Here is a 22996-nt window from a genome sequence, read left to right as displayed (position 1 = left end):
CCTGCTGCACCCCTAGCCTGCTCGCTGGCAGGACAGAGTGAGAAGCTGAAAAGTCCTTGGCTTAGTGTAAGCACTGCTCTGCAACAATTAAAACATCAGTGTGTTATCAACATCAACATTATTCTCATTCTAAATCCAAAACATAGCACCCTACCAGCTACTAGGAGGAAAATTAACTCTGTCCTAGCTGAAACCAGGACAATAGCTTTTAGGGTACTGTGGACCCATTTTTTTTTTTTTTTGCTTGACCCGTGGGAGAATGGGGTATACCCGTCAGATGTTGAATGCCCCACTCTTGAAAAAAAGTGGGTTTCGTGGGCCAAATATCCTGGCCCATTATCTGTTTTAATTGTTTTTGGGATTCCTAATGCCGCAAAAGCTGACAGAAGATGTTTACACACGTCCTTTGCCCTTTCTTCTGCATGGACAGGTGCAAAAATGCAGGCAGAAAAGGTATCAATTGAAACATAAACATAGCGAAGTTTTCCAAATTCTGGCAAATGTGTAATGTTGAAAAAACAATCCTTTAAGTTTATCACTATTCATGTCCATGACTGGGGGAGCATAGTTGGAGATGGCAATCCTGGTTGAAGTGCTCCCATATCTTCCATTACTTCATTAATTTTTCTCAAATCATGTAACAGTCTCCATTTTCCGTTCCTTTTCTTGATTACAAACACCGGCAAGTTTCAGGGGCTAGTTGTGGATACAATATGTCTCGCTTTAAGTTGTTAAACAACTCGGCCTTCGGGCCCTATGTATGCTATTCCCCCTGGATCAAAGGGAAAGATCTGGCTCCTTTACAGGGCCTATAGGGCTTGGATCAAAAGGAACGCCCAGGTCACCAGGGGGCATAACAGCAAAGGCCTGCAATGCCAGGTGGATCAGTGGATGAGCCCACAGCTCCCTCACTATCTGGCAAACCACACGTTTCTGATTGTGGTCACACATGGCTCTTTAAGGCCTCAGAGATTATTTGCCAGGTGCCGAGCAATCCAGCCACAACCTTGTTGTTTTTAGTAGCAGAGTCCCACACCTTGACCTCAATTTGGTCCCATGTTTCAGGATTGTAAACTGTGTGATTCGTAATAAAGGGGTCATTCGTGGTAGCCCATACAAGCATTTGCTGCAAGGCTGCAGAGGGCACAGTTTTTCCCTGTTTTTTTTTGAGAATAAGCTGGAAAGTTCCCAGGACATTCTTTGTTAGTAAGGCCATATTCCCCATGGTGTGCAACTGCTTATCTTCAGCCTGTGAGAGGCAGTTGTGCGTGTGGGTATGCTTCTCTCAGCATGCTTCTTTCAACAATGCTTCTTTCAGCTTGAGTGCGCTTCTTTTCAGCGTGGAGTCCGCTTCTCTCAGCGGCAACCAGAAGTCGCTTCTTTCAGCTTGAGCTTCCTTTCAGTTGGGTACGATTCCTTTCAGCTTGCTGGGTTCGACCGAACCTATCTTCGTGAGGTGATCAGTGTCCCTGTTCCGTTAGCCTGTCCCTGTTAGTTCATTTTTGGTTTTGTCCCTGTTCGTTCATTTTTTTTTTTGGTCTCTGTTCATTTAGGGAGTCCCTGTTCAGGCACCATTTGTGGTGAAATAACCACATGAACACCAGGGTAAGTTTAGGGATGGCAATGCTCCCACAGGTCTGAGATCAGGACCTGTCCTCCTCCTTGGGAGCTGCCTCCTGCAGGGTGACATGGCCATTTCTTAATTCACTGAGCTGGCTAGAGCTCTCCCATGGGGACCTCTCTGGCGTGCCTCGCTGGGATCTGACCAGCTGAATTTTGGAGGGCAAGCTCTGGCAGATCCTAAATGCTTTTGGCAAGAAGGAGAAGCACCTGTACTCCTCGGAGGGGATGCCTGTTCTTTGTGTCTGTCCTTTCCTTATTCTTTTTTTCCTTCTCTTGTTCTATTCCTATGATTTCTACTGTGTTGTTTCTTTCAGGAAGACATCCCCACAGTTGCTTCCAAAAGTCTCCTCAGCAATTAGGCTTTCAAACCATGCAAGCACCATTTTTCCCATAGGGGAAGTATTTTATTTTAATGATGAATATCAACCATCACATTCAATCGTCCCTTTCCTTCCAGGACAGTCCAGGGCGTTGATGGGTGCAAGGTTGTCCCTGAGCGTGGTTACCTTTCTGAAAGACTTGTTGCATAGCCAATTGCTAGCTCCAGGCTAGAGAACATGATAAATATTTTAGAATCTGTATCAGAATCACAGAATCACAGAATCGTCTAGGTTGGAAGAGACCTCCAAGATCACCCAGTCCAACCTCTTACCTAATACTAACAAGTCCTCCACTAAACCAGATCATTAAGCTCAACATCTAAACATCTCTTAAAGACCTCCAGGGATGGTGACTCAACCACTTCCCTGGGCAGCCTATTCCAATGCCTAACAACCCTTTCAGTAAAGAAGTTCTTCCTATTACCCAACCTAAACATCCCCTGGCACAACTTTAGCCCATTCCCCCTCGTCCTGTCACCAGGCACGTGGGAGAACAGACCAATCCCCACCTCGCTACAGCCTCTTTTAAGGTACCTATAGAGAGCGATAAGGTCGCCCCTGAGCCTCCTCTTCTCCAGGCTGAACAAGCCCAGCTCCCTCAGCTGCTCCTCATACGACTTGTTCTCCAGACCCCTCACCAGCTTCGTTGCCCTTCTCTGGACTCTCTCGAGCACCTCCATGTCCTTCTTGTAGCCGAGTAGAGGGGGACAATCACTTCCCTAGCTCTGCTGGCCACGCTGTTTATTACACAAGCCAGGATGCTCTTGGCCTTCTTGGCCACCTGAACACACTGCTGGCTCATATTCAGCTGACTATCAACCAATACTCCCAGGTCCTTCTCTGCCAGGCAGCTTTCTAACCACTCATCTCCCAGCCTGTAGCTCTGCTTGGGTTGTTACGCCCCAGGTGCAGGACCTGGCACTTGGCCTTGTTGAACTTCATACAGTGGGCCTCAGCCCATCGGTCCAGCCTATCCAGATCCTCCTGCAGAGCCTTCCTACCCTTGAGCAGATCGACACATGCACTTAACTTGGTGTCGTCTGCAAACTTATTGAGGGTGCACTCGATCCCCTCATCCAGATCATCGATAAAGATATTGAAGAGGACTGGCCCTAGTACTGAGCCCTGGGGGACTCCACTAGTGACCGGCCTCCAACTGGATTTGACTCCATTCACCATGACTCTTTGGGCCCAGCTATCAAGCCAGTGTATGCACAGCACTAGCCTGGCTTTTAGAGAGAAAAGCCAGGAAAAATAAAATGTGTAGAGTCAAAAGACCACAAGTTCTTAGCATGGATGTTTTTACTAGAAATAGTGTTGCAAATATATTATATGACCTTAAATAAAATCTAAAGTAATCTAAAGAAATCTAAAGAAATGTATTTCTAGTGCAATTTCACCTCTGTTATGTCATAGAAAAGAGTTTAGATAATTTGGACCACGTTAAGTTATGATGCAGTTATAGGAATATCAAGAAGTCTTAGTGAAACTAGGTCTATATATTTTGTCAGGTTATTCTGCAGACACACCAACTAAAGTCATGCAAAAAATGAATAAACCTCAAATCACAGCCTCCTTCTAGCATCTGACTTCTCTGTGTGTTCTTTCTCCTTCATATTTCAATACTTGGGCATTCTGACTCCTTGCCCCCCAAATTTTCTTCCATCTTGTGGCCCCCTTGTGCTGCTTGCCTGGGTGGTCAAGCAGCTGCCTTTTTGCAGTGCTTACTCCTTCGCCTCTCCATGTTCATTGCTTTCGACGTGTCACTGAGAAGGTAGAGAAGTCACATTTGCAATGCAAAAAAGCTGTGGAAAATTTCTGGGAACACCAGCTACCTGTTGTGTATAAGAATTTAAAATGTTTCTCAGTGGTATGAAAGAATAATTCCTTTGTCCTTCTTCCAACATCCGAAAAAAAAAAAAAAAAAAAAAAAAAGGATGTCATAGCATTTTGACTGAACCAGTATGTTAGGGATGCAGATCACATATCCAGATCACACTAATGATCTAATTTTCCATCCCCATTTTACCTTCTGATTCAAGGCAGCGAGCATGTGTGTACTTTCCCTGGATGTGCTCTCTTTGTGGCAGGAAGATGTTGAATAAGGAGGTTTTGAAAAATTCTGAATGTTTGAGAACCCCAGCAGATTGGACTCCTGTTATGCAGTTGTACACCAGGACTTTTTGTGTGTAGGATATATGGATGCTGTGACACAGGGAACAAGATAAAGGATGGTGATTCCTAGGTCTTAGCTAGCACAATTATATGTTAACGACCCAAAGATAAGGGAACAAAAGACTGTATGAGTAGGTAATGGAACCAGCAAGAATTGGCTTGACTGCTAAGTCTGTCAAAGACAGGAAAGGCCAGAAGATAAGCAGCGAGGAAGACTTCTGGCCTTCAACAAAAGACCACCAGAGTATGCCAGACGACCGACCACCCAAGGACGCCAGTATGCATACAAATAGAGACGGAACCTATGTTAATGATTCTTCGGAGACCTGATGAATATAAAAGACTTATGGGAAATTAAATGAATATGCATTTGTCCCACTAATATAAGCACACTGCCCGTACCCGTTGGTGCGCAAGTTAGGTGGAGCTATCCCCCTTGCGCCCAGCGCGTGTGCCAAATAAACATACCTATTTACAACTTTACAGGTTGTGGAGTCTGTTTTCTGCAAGTCAGCTAGTCTGCCGCTGATGGGAATGTACCTTCTGCTGTATTGTTACGTGTAGTAGTGTAACTTCTGTAAGTGTCAGGTTTGCAGTGTGCAAGTAGAGTTAGGTATGCATAGAATGTACCTCAAGAGCTGACATCTCTTGATTACTGTACATTCTGCAGATTTTTTGCATATTTACTGTGCAAGAAATCTTTTAATGACAAGGAACTTTATCAAACAGTGATATCAGAATGGGTATCTCCAAGGCAAAGCTTTCAGGTTGTTACTGGGACAACTACAGCACAGACAAGGGGAATACAGCTCTCACACTAAGACTCCTCCCAGTTAGAGTGTCTTAGGTAAGAGAAAGCTAAGCATGTAATTTCTATACCCAACCACGTGTAAAGCTTGTGTCCTTACAGAGTTTGAAGAGCCACAAGTTTAATCTTAGTGCTTTCTTAACCCTTAGAGTTACTCATGAGATCACCAGCGGAGATATGCTTTGAAACGTATTTTGGTCCCCCTGAGGGTATAGAGTCTGTAAGGAAGGGCAACAAAGTCTACATGGAAAGGGATTTTCTAGGATCTTGGCCATGAAGCCAAAAGGGCAAGAATTGTTGATAAAATTTCTTACAGGGGATCCCCACTGTGGAAGTGTTGTCTCTGGCTCATTGCTAAGTTTAGAAACCCTGTAAAACATGTACCATGCACTTTATACAGAGCAGATGGTACAATAGGCTCTACAGGTTGCAGTGTGTCAAATAACAGATTGTCTAAAAAAGTTTGCTTGCTTTTGGCAGACAGTTTAATTCAGCTCATAGTATGTTACTGAAGTTCATTTTGCATCTCTGCAAAAGTAGGCAGCTAACACAGTTTATGTCATCTGCTATACTCAAAGTTTCTTAAATAATAAAAATGTTAGAAGTTGTGCTCTTGAATGGAGGTAGGGGAAGGAGTCTTGAGTGTGTGAGTAGAAAAAACAATCCAAAATCCATGAAAATGATTCATGTTCCAAAGCCTCAGTCTCTTTCCAGTTGGTACAAAATTGTATTTTCGTTACCTTTTTTTATACTTTTTGAAATAATTCCTCCCTTCTATTTTGGAATGGGAGCAACATTAAACACCTCAGAATTTATTGCAAAAAATACAGTTTCTACAAACTCCTCATGTCCGTGCAGGATGGTATATTAGATTTAGTACCAGGTATGATCAGAAACATTCAGTAAACCATGTTAAGAGCTAAGCACACATGAATCTTAAACCAATATTAAAGAAATCTTTGTGTACAGCTTCATCATACTGAGCATGAATGATCACATTTCTAAGGGATCTTAGGACAAACTAGTTTCTTCGGGTCCTTCTGTGTGTGTCATTGCATGTTTTTCTCTTCTCTGAAAGAGTTTCTTGAAAACACCATAATGTAATCCAAACAAAAGTACTTAGTTGAGCTGGCTGTCACCTGGACTGGTCTGATATATCCAGCAAGCACGCTCAGTTGTTCTGGCTCTTGTAATCTTCTTTTAGCTTTGTCAGATGGGTGACAATATGTAGCTGCTGTCAAGTTACGTGCTTGTCCTGGAGCTGAGCTAATATATTGAACATTCCCAAAGACCAGGTCACAGTAACGGCAGGCCAAACAGAGTCTGCTTTAATGTCAACTTACACCTCCTACTAAGGGCCTCATCTTGTACTGCTTCTGCTGGCCAGAGCCTGAGAAAGGTGTCTCAGGTCTGAATCTTTGCCATGGTCCTACCTTATATAAGCTGACTTTACATAATGTGGTTGAGACCAAGTCGTTTAGGGAAATGATTGCGGACAACCAGTACTTCCAAAGAAAGTTTTTACCTGATTTATAATCACATATGGCAAAATCCGTCAGCAAATGAATTTATTTAGTGTGCTAGGAAATTCTCTATTCTCTGACTTCTCACAATCTTGCTCCATGTGAGTTTATTCCTATAGAAACTGGGTATGAAATGGTGCCAGCACATAAGAGCAGTAATTCACAGGATTTGCACAGGAATAAGTGACCTTGCAATATTCAAGGCAGAAGAGAAAAAAGTCTCTCAGATGAGACCATGTGCAAGAAGAGATGGAGTATACACTGGCGCATGCTATGCCTTCTGTTCTCCTCCTTCTACCCTGGGGAAGAATTGACGTTGTCCAAAACTTGTACTTTCTGGGTCCTGTGGATGCTTTTTTCCAAGACACCCACCATTGACTTAATTGTAAGTTCAGTGGGAGTAGAGCCAAATTTAGAAGACTTTGGAAAATCCTTTTCGAAATATACAGTCTGCCATTCATAGGGATGTTGTCTGGATGGCTTCCAGAGCAGCTCCCAGGCCAAGCAGGACTGTCACTGAGTGCTTGTGAGAGTGACAGACACCATCTGTTAGACACAAATGGAAGCAAACGTAGGATGAGTGGGGGAACCTGGGTGCTTACCTGCTATGGGGGGAGCTACTAGCATGGGTGCTGAAGGTGATTCCACCTCCTACTTGCAACTTTCCTCTGGAACAAAATATGTTATAAAATTTGCGGCTCTAGAAAATCCATTTGTTGCTGGCTTGGAGCCAGTCAAATCAAGAAACACTCATTTGCAATACTAGTAGCAGCATGAAATGTTCACTTCAATTTTACTCATAAGCTAGTTTTGATTAACTGCAGACATTTGTGCTGACTTTTCTGCTGCAGCCTATTCACATACTTAGCTACATTTGCATGTAACAAAGGGTATTTGGGCATGAACAAGGGTATTTCCTTACTTTCTGATATCTCAGATTTCCTCTCATCTGAGTGCAGAAGCAAATCCAGTATTAGTGGTTTAAGAATTAATTGTCTATCAGGCAGCTGAAGCAAACAGTTTATAGAAATCCTGTTTGCATTATCTTTGGAGAAATGGCTGTAGACAACCAGCACTTCCAAAGGAAGCGGGGTGGGTTTTTAACTGATTGGTAATCATACATGGCAAAATCCTGCAGCAAATAGCCTTTCTTAGTGTACTGGAAAATTAACTAATAGCTGGAGGTATGTTCCTCTCCAAAAGTTTTCTTTCTGTGATTTGACAGCTCTAGTAAGCCAATTGCTGCTAGTCTAATTTCATACCTGTCTGTCTGTGAGGATGGATTTTAATGGATGCTTTTAGTGGTTGCTGCCCTCTAATGAGGAATTTTATTTTTTTTAAGGAAGGTGCTTTGCAAGCTGGATTGTTTTGTAGTGAGTGACATACTGGAGAAGACACCTGATGTCTCCGGATGAGGTGGTCCCCCTGCCCAACTCCAGGGGTGGTGGCGAGGTCTCTGAAGGTGGTGAGCACGAGGCATGAAGGTGGTGAGCAGCCCTCAGACAGCCTCCTCTAGGCTGGGTGCAGCTCACCTGGCCCCTTGCCAGGCTGGTGGTGGTGGTGAAAACCCATTAAAAGGGATTTTTCTCTCTGCTGAGCTGGTTTGATGCGTCTCTAGCAGATGAGCGCATGGAAGAAGGTGTGCTTTTTGGCATGTGGGGAGCACGTCCCTTTGGCTCTGTGATGCCCAAAGCCTTGAAACCCATGATGGGGGAGGCAGACCTGTTGCCACCTTCCTCACACTAGCAGACTTGTTTCTAACTGGGAGCGTCTGCTCACGAAGGCATGTGATTAATGTTGTTGGGTCTGCTTGCAGGAAAAGCGCCTCACTCAGCCAACCACACTGCAACACCTGCCTACGCCAGAGGAACAGCTGCACCACCTTGGAGACCTGGAATGAAACCCCTGCAGCTCCCTCCTCCTGCTCTCCTGAAACTGCTCTTAGAGTTATTGCTTCTTGTTTTCTACCTTTTTGTTTTGCTTATTTTTAATTCAGACTTGTAAACGAGCTTTGTTTTGCTTTGCAGCAAGTGATGGCCGAAGTGTGGCGAAGTGCAGTGTGCCCACACAGACTGCACTTCTGGGGAGTAGGCCGGGTGGGGTTTGTCTGGGGGGGATGGGAGTTTGCCTAGGACTCTGTATGGGAAAATATCTACCAGCTTTGGAGTCTCAATTGGTACACACAAAAACAGGTCAGATAACTTTTAATCTTATTTTAGGTTTTGTTAATTTTAAAATGTTCTTTCCTCAGGTATCTGTAGTATGTGACATTGTGTATGACTATGTGTATGTGTGATAATGCTTTAGCGTGCTTTCTTCATGCTAAATTCTCTCTGAAATCCCATTTCAAAGTGTCTAACTGTGAATAACGTGCCTAAATTCTGAATAATGCAGTAAAAAAGAAATTTCAGTAATCATTTTCAGCTGTGTGAGGTGAGAATCCAAACGCATGCAAAATTAAAGAATATTTCCTGAGGGTGGGGGAAAAATAGCAAGTTCTCTGTAACTATTATATTAACTTGCAAATCCATGTACCTCCATACCTCCATAATTGCAAGTCAAGGCAAATATGCCCTTTTTCCTTGAAAAGAAGAAAGAAGTACTAATGTAAAATGATGTCTTTAACAGAGTTGCTTTATAGTGGCTCTGTGTTAGACATTAGAGGACAGCTATATTTGGGTAAAATCTCCTTCTACCCATCGATGATGAGAGAGTGGCTTGTGCACTGGTGCATGAAATATCATTCTTCTCATTCATCATTCAATATCATTCATCATCTTTCAAAGCAAACATTGGTTGCATATGAAAACAACCCCCTGCACATGAGAAATGAAGATGGCCCAACTACATATAATAAAGACAGAAGCAGAAAGCTCTGCAACCTGCTGAGATAAATATTTTCCAGCCTGGGAAATTCGTAAGTCTGGAAATACTGTGAGGTCTAAGAAAGCCAATTGAGACAGTTACTATATGAAAATTATTTTTAAGGCGCAGCGGTCACACTTCATGCCTTTCTTCTGTTTCTTCTTTCTTCACCCAGTGTCTTGAGGTATATTCTTGATAATTACCATGGAGAGAGCCATTGTGATGGTGTTACTTTTGTATTCTCTTTTTTTTCTTTTTCTTTTTTTTGTTTTTGTTTTAAAGCCTTTGAAGTAGTGATTGATTTTTATTTATTTTTTTAAACCTTCAGTCACTGCCTGAAGTAGGTGGGAGGTATGCGAGAGCATATCTCAGATAATGGGTCTAGAAAAAATAATAGTATTAGCAACTTGTTCCCAGTAATTCCTATTGAAATTTCTGAGCTTATCTGCTTTTCAAAGGGTATTTCACTGGCTTGCTATCTTAAAATAAATAAATAAATAAATTCTAATGACATTATGAAGTTATTTTTATGGGATTTTTTTCCCCACTTTTTTTCCCCCTCCACTTCAATTTTTGCATCTAATTTTACATCATGTCAATAAATACCCTAGGATGAAGAATCTGGCTACAGACTTATTTATTTATTTTACCTGGCTTTGACCTGTTCTTCCCTCTCCAGTCTGTCTGCAGACTGGAGGCAGGGGAAAAAAGACAAGTGGGGATGTGAAAAGAGGGGTATCTGACAGTGGTGCTGTAGTCCTGAGCTCTCACAGAGCTGATGGGGGGCTGGAAAGAGGCACCTTGCCTCCTTTGTGCCTCTGCCAGTGTTGAGATGGAGAATCCTTCCTCCTTCAGAGGTGTTTCAACCCCAGGTGCTGTGACACCACTAGAACAAGAGTTTCTATTCCTCTGCTATCATCCTGGCTCTCTTTACATTTATTTGCTTGGGGAAAATGGGCTTGGTAAATGAAACAGCTTTATAAATACCTGAAGACAGTTAATCGTACAAGAGAATGGTTAAGGCAGACAATGGTAGCTTGCAGCTTTTGTAAGAAAGTATTTACAGATGAAAGGTTGACAGATGAAAGGTTGTTTCTTGTTGGTATTGTACAGCTAAGATTTAAAACACAGAAACAAAACTCCATGTTTTTTTAGCACTCACATGGGGGAGTGAATTAACAGGGAAATACTCCATAAATCAAGGATAGCATTGGTGAATGCTTAGTTTTTTGTAGACCAATGACCCAGCTTGATATGCTTAGTGCAAGCTAAGGATGCTAGATTTAATCTCAGTATGATAATTCAGGCTTCCCAGTACTGAAATCCACTGTGTGCTATAGGTGCTAGAACTTGATGAGATGCTGTGAAGACCACCTGAGAATTTCTGCGTCCATTTTTAAATGACAGTCCTCAGGTAGAGACATAAAATGCTATGATGGAAGGATTTAGGGGTACCTAAATTTTTTGCTCATACCTGTATGAGGCATAGGATCCAGTCTTAGGTGCTTGAGCTTAGCCCTGGAGCTGTGCATACACAGCTCTGTGCAAGGCCACCAAATGAAATTCATCCTGGGTTGTGGTGCTGTGTACATGAAGTGAGGCATAAGACATCCTACAGTTTAAGCTGAGTGTATTCACGAGTACATTCATTACGTATATGGCACTGCTGTTCTGTACAGGCAGATTGTGTCTTGGTACCTAGACCTAATATTCTGCTACCTGTCAATTTGTGCCTTGGATCAGTGGCAGGTGGTTTGAATAGAATTGGTTATTTTTAAGAATTATCCCTAGTTTTTGGGTGGTGTGTGTGCTGTTATTATTTTCCCCAAATATATATTTTTCAGACTGCTGGAAGATGCTCTGCTGACTTTTCTTCTCTAGATTTGAAGGAGAGAGACAGTTCTGCTGGAGAATGTTTTGCACTTTATTACCCAGGAAGCTCTCTCCTTGTAGTAGTACAAGTGTAGGCACTTGTAGTTTAATGGAGATTGTGTTACTTAAAGACTCCCAGTGGTACTCACTGCCTTGAGGTGGACTATGCTTTTAGTAGTTCTTGACAGTAACCAGCTATCTCATTAAAAAAGAATTTAACCATGTCAGCCAGGGGTTGCCAAAGCGTGTTTATCTGGTGTGGTTCACATCCTGCAAGAATGTTTCCGCTACATTAACTGTATAGGAACTGGCTGACTGTGCTTCCTGGCCTTTTTGCCATGAGGTCCAAATGGCATCAGCATTGATATGGCTTTCCTCTGCAAAACTGTAATCAGCTAATATAGACAGAATCCTCTTAAAATGATGCTGCACTTTTGAGAAGGAAATGCATGTTAAAGTGATTTCCTTCACTCCAGTCCTGGCCCTGCACCGATATGAGGGCAGCACCTGACACTCCACAGAACCCACCGGGGGCCTTGCTGATTGCCATTGATTTCTTTCTGGGAGGTGCTTGGGTTGTGCCATTGAGCTGAAGAATAAAAATACTGCAATAGGCAGGTCAGCACGGGCTTCATGTTTCATGACAGGAAAGTGCCAGGGTCTCTGCAAAGGAAAGAAACAGATGAACTTCAACCACAATAAAAGCAGCATAGCAGACATTGATCTAGCAGCCCTCCTCAGATGTGCCTTCAAGTTTTCTTTTTTCCAGGCTGGCCAAAGCCTAAAAACCTCTCCCTGAGCTCCTTTAGAAAGCAGTGATGAGTAATGCTGTGTGCCTTTTATGCCTTATTTCCTTATTACCATGTAGGACTGAGGTGTAAGAGCTGATAATGCCACACAGTGAACTTGAGCCATGTCAGCTGCACGAGTGCCACTCTTCATGAACACAGGTAAGCTTAATGCAGATATACTTATGTAGCACAGAGTGGAAACAAATGTTAGACATGCAGGAGATGAGCATCTATTACCTGGTTAGTGGTGTGCTGTTGGCCCAAGGACTGCTGTGCTGGGAAGCAAGTGATTGTAGTTAGGAAACGATTTCTGCTCACAGCTCCTGTCTGCTTGCTAAAGCCGCACTTCAGGGGCAGCACTTTAATGACTGAATGTGTTTTTTATCAACAAGTGAATTATCAGAATGGTCTGTAATGCATCCCCACTGGAGTAGGGTGGTCAGTGAGGACAAAATGCTCATGTGAGTCAAAACAAAGCAGTGCACCACAGCTAGACAGGGACAGCTGATGGTGAGGAGTGACCCCATCAAGTGAACATGCTGATAAGGAAGCCTAAGGAAGATGCAGTCTGACTTCTGACTGCTCAGTTTATTTGCATTAGCCTTTATGATGTTTGCTTGACTTACCTTATTAAAGAGCAGCAGAAAAAGAAATTTCACTATTAATGCCTATTTCAGAGTCAGGTTCCCAAGGCCATGTGGAGAAAACATGGAATATGGCTTATTAACTTGCTGGATAGAGGGTGAAACAAAATTGAGAATGAGTTACCTCCAGCAAGGGATTACAGAATTGGTTCGTTTGGTGTATTTTGCTGCCAGAAGACTTCTGGGGCCTCAAAGAACTCCCCCCACTAGTTCAAGTCCTCCATGTGGAATGAGAATGACCTCAGTGATGCTCTCCTTTCCCTGGGGCCTGTGGCAGCTATGGAGAATAGGTTTCTCCTGGCATAGTACGAGGTCAATTTTTTCAGTGAGTCCCTGCCATACCGTGGCAGTCACTGAGGTGAGCATCACTGCTCCCATTGGCTCTGCAGAGGTTTTGATGGCTCATTGCCATATGCGTTTTCCTCTTCTGTTACAAGTGTGTTCACGAAACCCATTTCCTGTCCTTGTTCTCAGTATCCAAATGGCAAGTGTGCAGGACTCCCTAGAGTGGCTAACCACTGCCAAGCTCTGTTTCATCATTTATGTTTGTTAAATAATTCCCACACACACTTTACATAACAAATTCCACTTTTCTGAGGCCATAAAGTGCTTCATTAATGTCAGTTAACTGGTCTGCACAGTTTTTTCATAACGTAGTCCATGAATATTATTCCCATGTTATTTATTAGCAACCTGTTGAAGACAGAATATTGTTGTACCTACGCCCAAGTTATGCTGATTTTGTACTCTACCTATCTTTTTCTTTTTTTTCTTTTTTTTTAACTAGAGATGCCCCAAACACCTACCTTCTACTCACTGAACTTATTACAGGGCTTTTCTCTGCAGAAAGTGGCCTGCATAGAGGACTTCACAATATAATAAATTTACGCACACACTACTCTTTGCAGTTTTTCACTGCCTGTCTTCAGTGTTACTTTACATGCTATTTAGTTTTTCCTGGGCCTAACACATTTAGCTAGCTTTTTTTTTCTTAAGAAACAAGTTCAGTCTTCTCAATTGCTCCAAAACTTGGTCACTGTAATTTCATTCCTGCTTCACGGGAGACTTTATACTTCAAATGAGACTCTAAGAGGGGACGAGATACAAAATACGTATAATAAAGAATAATGAAAGGTAATTGGAAAGAATAATGGAAGGTAATTGGACATATTAAATTACATAATTGGGCAAGAGTTGCTCTGAACACCTGATAGAATGGTCATCTGTTGCTTGTTGCTGTACAGATCCAAGGGATCTGCAAGTATCGTGTTGAATATTCATGTGTTACACCCACTGATACCCATGAGAGGGTGTTGGGTTGTGTAATGGGAGACAAATAGCCCCTCATGGTACACAAGGTGTTTGGGTGAGTAGAATCTGCAAATGAGCGTGGTAGAGATTTTGCACAGCAGGAGAGAAATTAAAATTCTGCATGTGCTACTGTCACCTGCCAACCCATTGAAAAGAACCCATACATGACAGGGAAATAACTGGGAGTTTTAAAATGAAAGGGGAAAAATGTTTTAGGGGAGTGTTTTCATGAAGGATGAAATTTTGAGATTGAGCATTTAATTATGAAATTACAGATGATTTAGCTGGAAATGGGATTTTGAGGTGGATTGTACAAGATACCTTAAGGCCTTGCAGTGGCTTAGCCCTTTACTCATTTATAGACATTTTTTTGTTGTTGTTTTTTTTAATGCAACAAGAGAATAGATCTGTTCCATAGAGAAAAATCACCCTGGGAGTGAGGCGGAAATGCACCTGGAATCACAGTCACTTCCTGTAACTGAGCTAATCGTGTTACTTCATGAAATTTCTCATGCAAATAGGTATTTTCTCTAGTATCAGTTTAAAACATACTTCTGCGCTCATTCAGTACTGTATTAGCAGAGGTGAAAGTAGAAAGGATCCAAACATAATCAAAGCCGGTTATCTGAGGATTCCATCTGTCTGGTTCTTCTTTCTCTGGTGCTCAGCTTCTGTAGTTTGAAAGATATAATGAAAGACCTTCCTCAAAGCCTGTTCACTTTCAAGGGCTTACAGACTGAGTTCTGTCCAGTTTCTTTTTCTAATTTGCAGTAAATTACGGAAAAAACACCTAGGTACTACAGTTTGCATATCTTGTAAAATGGGTAAACTAATAGGCCTTCAGAATGGTGCTAGTAGTTTGAGTTGCTACTTCTAATCTTTTTTGAGATTTTTTGGGTAACACCAGAAACTATTTACATTCAGTTCACATTTGTCTGATTGTAGGTTTCTAAGTTTCCTATAACTTGGATAAGAGTGAAAAGTATTGCTGGTATTCAACAAATAATGATGACTTACTAACACTGCAGTACTATCAATAACGATCTCTCTCCATCTCTAGGACTCCCTTTCGAATATATTTAAATAGGAACGTGCTAAAACATGACTTTGCATACCTCAAATGCTTTACTCCCATGCTATGGGAACCCTTTCAACTTGTTGTAATCCAGGGAAATCACTTCAATAGCAAAAAGTGTATTTCCATGATGATGCCTTCTGTCTCAGTGAGGACAATCCTTTGGTGTGCTTTCTGAATCTGCTGTCTTATGGAATTAAGTATTTATAAGCATGCTGCAGAAATAGTATCTTGACTTAGCTCTCTCAGTTTTGTGTAGAAATGGCTTGGAAGGAGAAATGAAATTTTTGGATACTGACAGATACCATTACAATAACAGAAACTCTAAACTGGGAGCCTCAAGGCATCAGACGATGGCTTCAGGATGTTTTGTTCACGTGAATTCTTAGTCTTTTCTCACCACTGCAATGAGAAGTAGAAATCTTAGGCACTAGTGGTCAATGTGACAGTCTGTTTGGTGAATCCTGACAGTCATTTCTGTGACCACATTCCTAATCTGGAGGTTAGGGGGTGAATATGATGCTTCACTCATGACATGCTCTTTTTGCAATTTGTATGTAGCCAAATATATACATGCATATACATATATTTATGCACACATATATACTTTATATGTATATATGTAAAATAAATATTTTATATATAAAATCTCTTTTTTTTTCTGTGATTTTTTTCTTCTGTGAAATATTGGAGTTTTGGAATGGGCACAGTGAATTAGATTACAGAGGTTCGAAGAGAGGCAGTGACAATCAGATTGGTTGGAATGTAAGTAACTTTGATCTTAAGTTCTTGCAGCTTCATCTGATTGTTCTTTTCCCCATCTGCCTTCACAGTGACTCTGTGGTCAGGAAAGGCCTAGAGGAGGGTCTGAGTATCAGAAACCTGTGCTGAAGGATGTAGAGCATCCTTTGATGGAGACATGAAGATATGCAGCCTTCTTGTGCGGTGGTTTTGTTGGGATCTGTGATTATCTTTTGTTTTCCTTCCATCCTGAGAGTTTCACATTTAAGTTTTACCCATAAAATCAAAAATTGCTTCAAAATAGGACTTGTCAAGATTCCTTTGGAGAATTATCAGGATTTATAAAAAAGCTGCAACTTATTGTAGAAACATAAACACAACACTGGGTTTCAGAACAAAACCTCTTAAAGTTCCAAGGTCAGAGAATGCCATCGTTTAGAAAGCTTGTTCAATTATCATGCTGTTTTATGTGTACAAGCTACAGAAAGCCTAACATAATCACATAAACATATTTTCCCCTGCTGTAGAATGTCAGCAAAATAAATTATCATGCATGTGACCCTTGTGCATTTGTTGGATAGTTGGTGAAGCAGATGATTATCTAATTGTGACAGTTTGTTTCTGTCCTGGAGCTGTGGATTCTGTCCTTTCCCACAGCAAAACACTGAAAGAGCTTGGTTTCTGCAATTTTGGGATGAAACTTAGTAGCTTCTTAGTACGAAATGACATTTTTGTTGAAAACTGGCATATACTAAATGACATTAAAAGGTCTTCAACATAGTTCTGAAAGAAAATTAAACGGATCGTTTCTACCTGAAAGATACTGTGTAGGTTGACTGAAAATTATTTTTTTTCATGTTAAAAATGTTTGCATCTGGTATATCTTTTCAGATATACCAAGTAACATTGATTTTATATGTATAACTCCTAGCTCTGTCCACTAAAATATACTACTACTACTGCTCCTCCTCCTCCTCCTCCTCCTCAAACATGCCAAATTTTCAGGGATGGTCACTGTCTCCTTATTTGGGACCTTGGTATCTGGAATTGCAGATATGCTGAGCACAGCTGGAGTCAAGCTACTCTGTGTGTATATTAATTTTTATATTCATTCACGGAGTGGAGGCTATTTATTTAAAAATGGATACAGTACCACTGGCGGCAATGTCGCAGAGAAACCTTATAAGAACTAATTGCAGCAGTTTCAGCCCAAGCAGTGAACAGTGGGTGGTGCATAGAGCTTGGAGGCAGTAGAGAAGCAGGATGGCTGCCCATGCAGGACAGCCTGTGTACACAGACCTTCGAAGGTGATTTGTGGAAAAACTTCCCGGGATCAGATATTTAAAGATTGTGCTTCCTGTGCATGCACGAGGGAGACAAATTCAGATTCCCCTCTCTGCCTCCAATTTCATACACTCCAACTTTTGACTGCCGGCTCCTTTGACTCAGAATATATTTTTAAAACTTTTTGTGTGTACTTTCTGCAACTGTGGAAAATGTATTGGAAACGTTGGTGCGATGCTGACATGGGTCATCAGCAGGACTGAAGGTCCACCACCAGCAGCCAGAGGGCTAAAGGTGAGCCAGTAGCAGTGGTGGGTGGTTACACTCTATGTGAAGCAAGACCAGCAAGGGATGAGATAACGCTCACCAGCAGAGCCTGGGATTTACACTTCCATGCTTTACACTGGAGGGAAATGGTCTAACATGCACAAGAGCTTTGGCTTTCCCACTGCTCAACTCTCCTCTGCTCTTCCCACCCTCTTGTTCCATTTTTCACTTCTCTCTGCCTTCCTGCTGACTACTTAGCATGATCTTGTTCTTCCCTAGCCCACGCCAGGCTTCAGATCCCAAACTTCCCATGTGGGTTTCTTTGCTCAGCAAATGTAGGCTGCCTTCCCTCCCGCCTGGCTGTGGTGACAGGAGGCTGTGTTGGAGACAGACTATCTGTCCTCTGTCAACAAACGTAAATGCTTGGTGGCACCAAGCTGATCGTGTGTGTGTGGGATGCTCAGCCCTAGAAACCTTGCAAGACCCAGTGAGGCAGAGAGTGTTTGGTCATTTGTTAGCTCTTACATCTTAGCTGTTGTACTGGTTGCCAGGACAACATGGGATGATGAAGAGGTACCTACTGCCCCAGCCAAGCTGCTGACCAAAAGCAGAAGGCATCAGTTTGCCAAAAGGATCACCAGAGAAAAAGACATTTCCCATTCACAAGCCCACGTTTTCAGGAGCAATTAAATTATCTTGTTTCAAACTTTTAAAAAAAAAAATCTCCTTAAGGAAGACATCCCACATCCATCTGGATGGCTTAAGGAAAGCATGGCTATATAAGCAACTGCAAGTGTGGCTCTGTGTGGGTGATGCTAGGCAATATCAATAATAGATGGTATTATCAGCCCCACCTCCAACTGTTGAATGCATAATTTGAGATTACAGTACAGCACCGTTATTCAGCTGTTGCTGAGACAAAGAGAGACTACTGTTATTATGCGTTTGAATTATGGGACATGAAGATTAATGATGTGCAAATTAGCAGCATTCTGCTACAAGTAATTTTTGCTTTCATTTGCACTATCATCCCTGAATGCCAACATTTGCTTACATTTATAGTGTTCAAATGGTATATTAAATACCAAATTAGGTATTGACTCATCTAATTCTCTGTGCTGAAATGCATCTAATATGGAGAAAGTTTTTGCTTCTAGGAACCTCTGCTGCCCTTTTGTCAACAATTTGTATCAGATAACATTCACAATATACAACTTTATTTAAATTGCAGGGATTTGTGACTACCTGGTGTTCCTGAGCTTTTCAGTTAGAGGCAAAGCATTAGCTCTGTCTGCAGGTTGTTCTGTCTTCTCAGTAATTCTCACCTTATCATCATCATATCATCATTTTCCATGTTTGCTGCATTCCTTAGGTCAAATAGATTTTTTTCTTGGGGGATAGATAAAGAAAATTATTGCTTTGACTGTCATAACAGACTGTTAGCTGCCAGGCATTTTTTACCATGTGATGCAGCTAGGAAGTGGCAGCACTTGCCTTCTTCCCTCTCCTCTGAATACATTGTCCATGCTAAAGGAACAGTCTTTCTCTTTAATTTAATTGTTAATTCTTCCCCTTCCCCTTCCCCTTCCCCTTCCCCTTCCCCTTCCTTTTAATTCAAGGATAGATGTTGTGTGTACACATATAATGTCTGAAAATTATTGAGGTTTTGACTCTGAGTTTTCTATGTAAGGAAGCATTTTGCTCTCTGAAAGGAATAATTAATTTCACTGGGACTATGAAGGCATAAGGACTACTTAACTGACTTGAGGGTAGCAGAATCTGCTTTCTTATGCTACTAGTTATAAAACAAATATCAGTTAGCTGCTGCTCATGGTCCATCTGAAGAGAAAAAATATACACATAAGACTGTTATCAAGACAGCAAAATGTTAGTTTGGGGAAATATGAACAATATTTAAAACAATTTTAAATGAAAATGGACTTAACCTTTGTACAAGCAGGAGAATGTACATGAGACACTGTGTCTGAGGTGACAGTGTGCTTAAAGCACTTTTTTTAAAAGGAGTGGCCTGAATTTAATACTTTCTCTTAATTTTATGGGATGCAAAAAATGATATTTTTTTTACTGTCTTGGGTGAATATAGTTCTGTGCTAGATGTTGCTAAATGATCTGCTAAAGAAAGAAATGTTTGCCATTCACCACAACAAATCCTGTTGCCAGAAATTTTAAGACTAAACTGTGACATGGATGTGCCAGTGTTCATGCCCTGATGTGGTATTTAGTAATTTTAAAAAAGGGTTAATAGAAGGCTTTCCTAAATTAGAAAAACAGGGTGTATTTAAAATCACATGAGATAAAACATTGCAATTAGCATGCTTCCAGGTCCTCATGGATCATTTAGGTCGAGCAGATTGTATATTAAAATGTGTTATATGAATTGTTAATTGCTAGTTGCCAGTTTAAAATCTTATTTGCAATGTGCTGTGATGATCTGAACTATCCTATGTTTCTCTGTGTATGTTTAACTTAAAGAGTGTTTATAACATGCTGCAGCTGCTCTTCCAGTATGAAAGGGTGTTTAGATGATGAAAATGTGTCATCTTTTTGGTATAGAGGTATATTCATGAGTGAAAAGTACAATATCTTTAAGTCACTTACAGAAAACTGAATTAAAACTCACAACATGCACAATTCCTGCAGTCACCTGCTCAACAAAATTTGTTTCCTTGTTTTTGGCATGAGGTTGAATGCCTGAGCATTGCCATACTTCCCTGTTAATCTGAAAATAAGTGACAGCTGGCTGGCAGTCAAGGCATAATTCAATACTTACACAATTTATTTTCTACTCCTTCTTTTGTTTTAGTCTGGCCTTTGCATGCCATTTAAAATGTCTGCAGACAGAATGCTGGGATATGACATTCCCTTAGTCAACTCGTCTGATGTTGGAAGTGTGTCTGCTAGTATTGATGATGAAAACTCATTTTTGTTAATTCTGCTTATTCTGCTTTGGGCCTTGTGGAACCAAATCATTTGAGAAAAGTATGTTATATGAAGAGTTTTAATCTTCACCTAATTGATAGTGGATATAAAGTAGAATTAGTATTATAAGTGGTATAATCTTTAAAAGCAAACTGAGTGGGCGACAGATTATAACCTTTCTTCACTAGTGCTAATCTTGGTTATTGGGTGAGACTAGATAGAAAACAGACTGTGATGGTCAGGAGTAGGGTGGTTGTTTTGGAAGACAGAAATTGTTGGGGTGGAGCTCATTTATGTGTGTGGTTTTTTTTTTATTAAATTTTGAAATGTGTCCAAGAAATAAAAATCCAAAGGGAACTTGGATTTAAACAGATCAGTTTCCTAAGAAAGGTGATAATCTCTTCCTTCATGTATAGACTTCTGAGTGGCAGACAACTGATAGCTCTTAATGCCAGTCAGATTAGTAGGTTCTAAAACTGAAATCAGGCCACTTCAGCAACCTTCTGGAGAAGCCAAGCATATCACTGGGAGCTAAGGTATGTAACTGAGGTATAATTTCTTTCTAATGTCTGAATTAACTTTGAGTATACATGCCAGCATTTCTGCTGGCTTCAAAAGGAACAGGATCAGTGCTTATGGAGGTAGTGTTGGCAGTTACTTTGACATGTTAAGATTTTTCTCTTCTAATCTGTGATCTTATTTTTATTAAACCCCTGGAATTGTGCATTATTTGCATGACTGAAGATGACAGAGTATATTCATAGCAGAGAGGATACCTTCTGAATCAGTAAATCAAGGAGGGAAAAATAGCCAAAACAAGTTGAGCAATCCTATCGGAAACACCAACGTTGTTACCAGCCAGTGCACTGGCCTGTAGCAGTTGCGCTGCCACACTTGGGTCACAGCCTGGAGATTTAGACTGGAGGTTGTATGCATGCATTTACAAGTCTCTAATTTACCACATAGGCTACTGTATAAATAAACCTGAAAAGGAGGGCATACTGTCTGATTTTCATACCCGGGTCTGAATGTGCAAAGCTGGTAATTAGTAGAAACTATACTTGCCTTTGTGAAATGATGTGGATGCTGCTGCACAAGTGAGTGAAAGGATGACATTTTTGGAGTAGAACCTCCCTTTTAGGATTAGCTCCCTATAAAGAGCTGTAGGTACTGTCAGAGTGTGTTTCCTTATCAGATGCACGTTTGTGTGCATCTCCAGCAAAGTGAGTTCATGTAACTCTGGAGGTAGCTGGAGTTGTATTTTCGGCCAGAGCCTTAGTAACACATACAACTATTCAGTTAATCTGAATGAATTAAAAATCAGCCTGGTAAAAAGAATCTAAGCTGTATCTCATGGCTTCTGTACAACCAATGCTTTAATCTCATGCAAATTAGCACTAATTAACATGCTCCTCCCCAGTGTACATTCAGCCATTGTGTAAGATGAACAAGCCAAACACAGTTATTATCATTTTAATTTGGTCATATTGTAGAAATGTCAAAATATTTGCTGGAAAAATTAATTTCTACAATCAAACATATGTTTTCCTGAAATGAAATCAAGGGTAGCAGTCATCTTGCTTCAAGTCCTCCATCATATTGCAAGAATTCTCTTCCAAAAATTGATCTGAAATGTCCTCATGCACTTAACTGGCAGGAAGTCAGAAAATATTTACATTGATATATTCCTTTCTGAACTTCCTTTCCAACGAAAGCACAAATAGGCAGGAAGTTGCCCAGAGGGGTGGTGGTGCCTACATTTTAGAGAGAGTCGAATGCTGGCCAGAGCATACCCTCAGGCACCTTATTTTGGGAGCTGGCACAGCTTGGAGGAACAGGCTTGGCTTGGTGACTGCCAGGCATCCCTTCCAGCCTAAGCCATCCTGCGATCTTCTGTGGTACCTTCCTGTGCTGAATGGAGCTGGTGAGCCTGCCAGGATTTGCATCTTCAGTGCAGCTTGCTGTGGGAAAGCAAGAAACAATTCGTGCTGCAGCTCTCCAACAGTGGAGATGTTAATATGGAGGGAAAGCAGTTTGTACATCACATTGCAAGACAAGGTGAGAAGATACATGTTTTACTAAGGACAAAGTGAGCTCAGCTCTGTCTGAATTGGCCGTGCTTGTCCTTTGTTAAGCTGCAGCCCAGTATTCCCTAACAGCACTTCAAAAGCAGTAATGCTTAATTTTATGCTGTCCCAGACTGCCTGTTCCACAGCGTTGGTCTGCATCTTTGGACAGCTGAAGGTGAGGGGTTCCAGGAGGGCTCCTGCCCCACGCAAGCTTCGCTTCATGTCTGGAGGGTCTATGTGCTGTTAGAGGGGGGAAAGGAAAGAAAGAGAGGGTATTCCTTCAAGTCTGAAAATTTGGAGGGTGAATGAATACCTCACTTACAGACACTTAAAACCTAATTTTAGATACCTAACTGAAAGAAAAGCCATGTGTTTTAGTAATCAGGGAGACTGGTGCATGTGACAAGAGGGAATGGCCTCAAGTTGTGCCAGGGGAAGTTCAGGTTGGAAATTAGGAGACATTCCTTCTCAGAAAGAGTAGTCAGGCACTGGAATGGGTTGCCCAGGGAGGTGGTGGCATCATTGTGCCTGGGGGTGTTCAAGGAAAGGTTGGACCTGGTGCTTAGGGACATGGTTTAGTGGGTGACATTGGTAGTAGCGGGATGGTTGGACCAGATGATCTTGGAGG

General features: G+C 41.5%; 1 protein-coding gene across 1 annotated transcript in view; it reads right to left on the bottom strand.

Moving 5' to 3' along the window:
* Positions 1–1082: 1082 nt before the first annotated feature.
* The window catches only part of SHISAL1 (shisa like 1), a 162986-nt gene continuing 141072 nt past the window's right edge, over positions 1083–22996 (bottom strand). The window contains exon 5 of the mRNA XM_080601119.1: positions 1083–2636. The gene's annotated coding sequence lies outside the window, so the exon portion shown is untranslated. The remainder of the gene's footprint in view (positions 2637–22996) is intronic.

The sequence above is a fragment of the Anser brachyrhynchus genome (genome assembly GCF_964034855.1).
Source record: "Anser brachyrhynchus genome assembly, chromosome: 1".
Taxonomy (NCBI): domain Eukaryota; kingdom Metazoa; phylum Chordata; class Aves; order Anseriformes; family Anatidae; genus Anser; species Anser brachyrhynchus.
The sequence above is the reverse complement of the archived record's forward strand: the minus strand, read 5'-3'. Positions and strand labels throughout refer to the sequence as shown.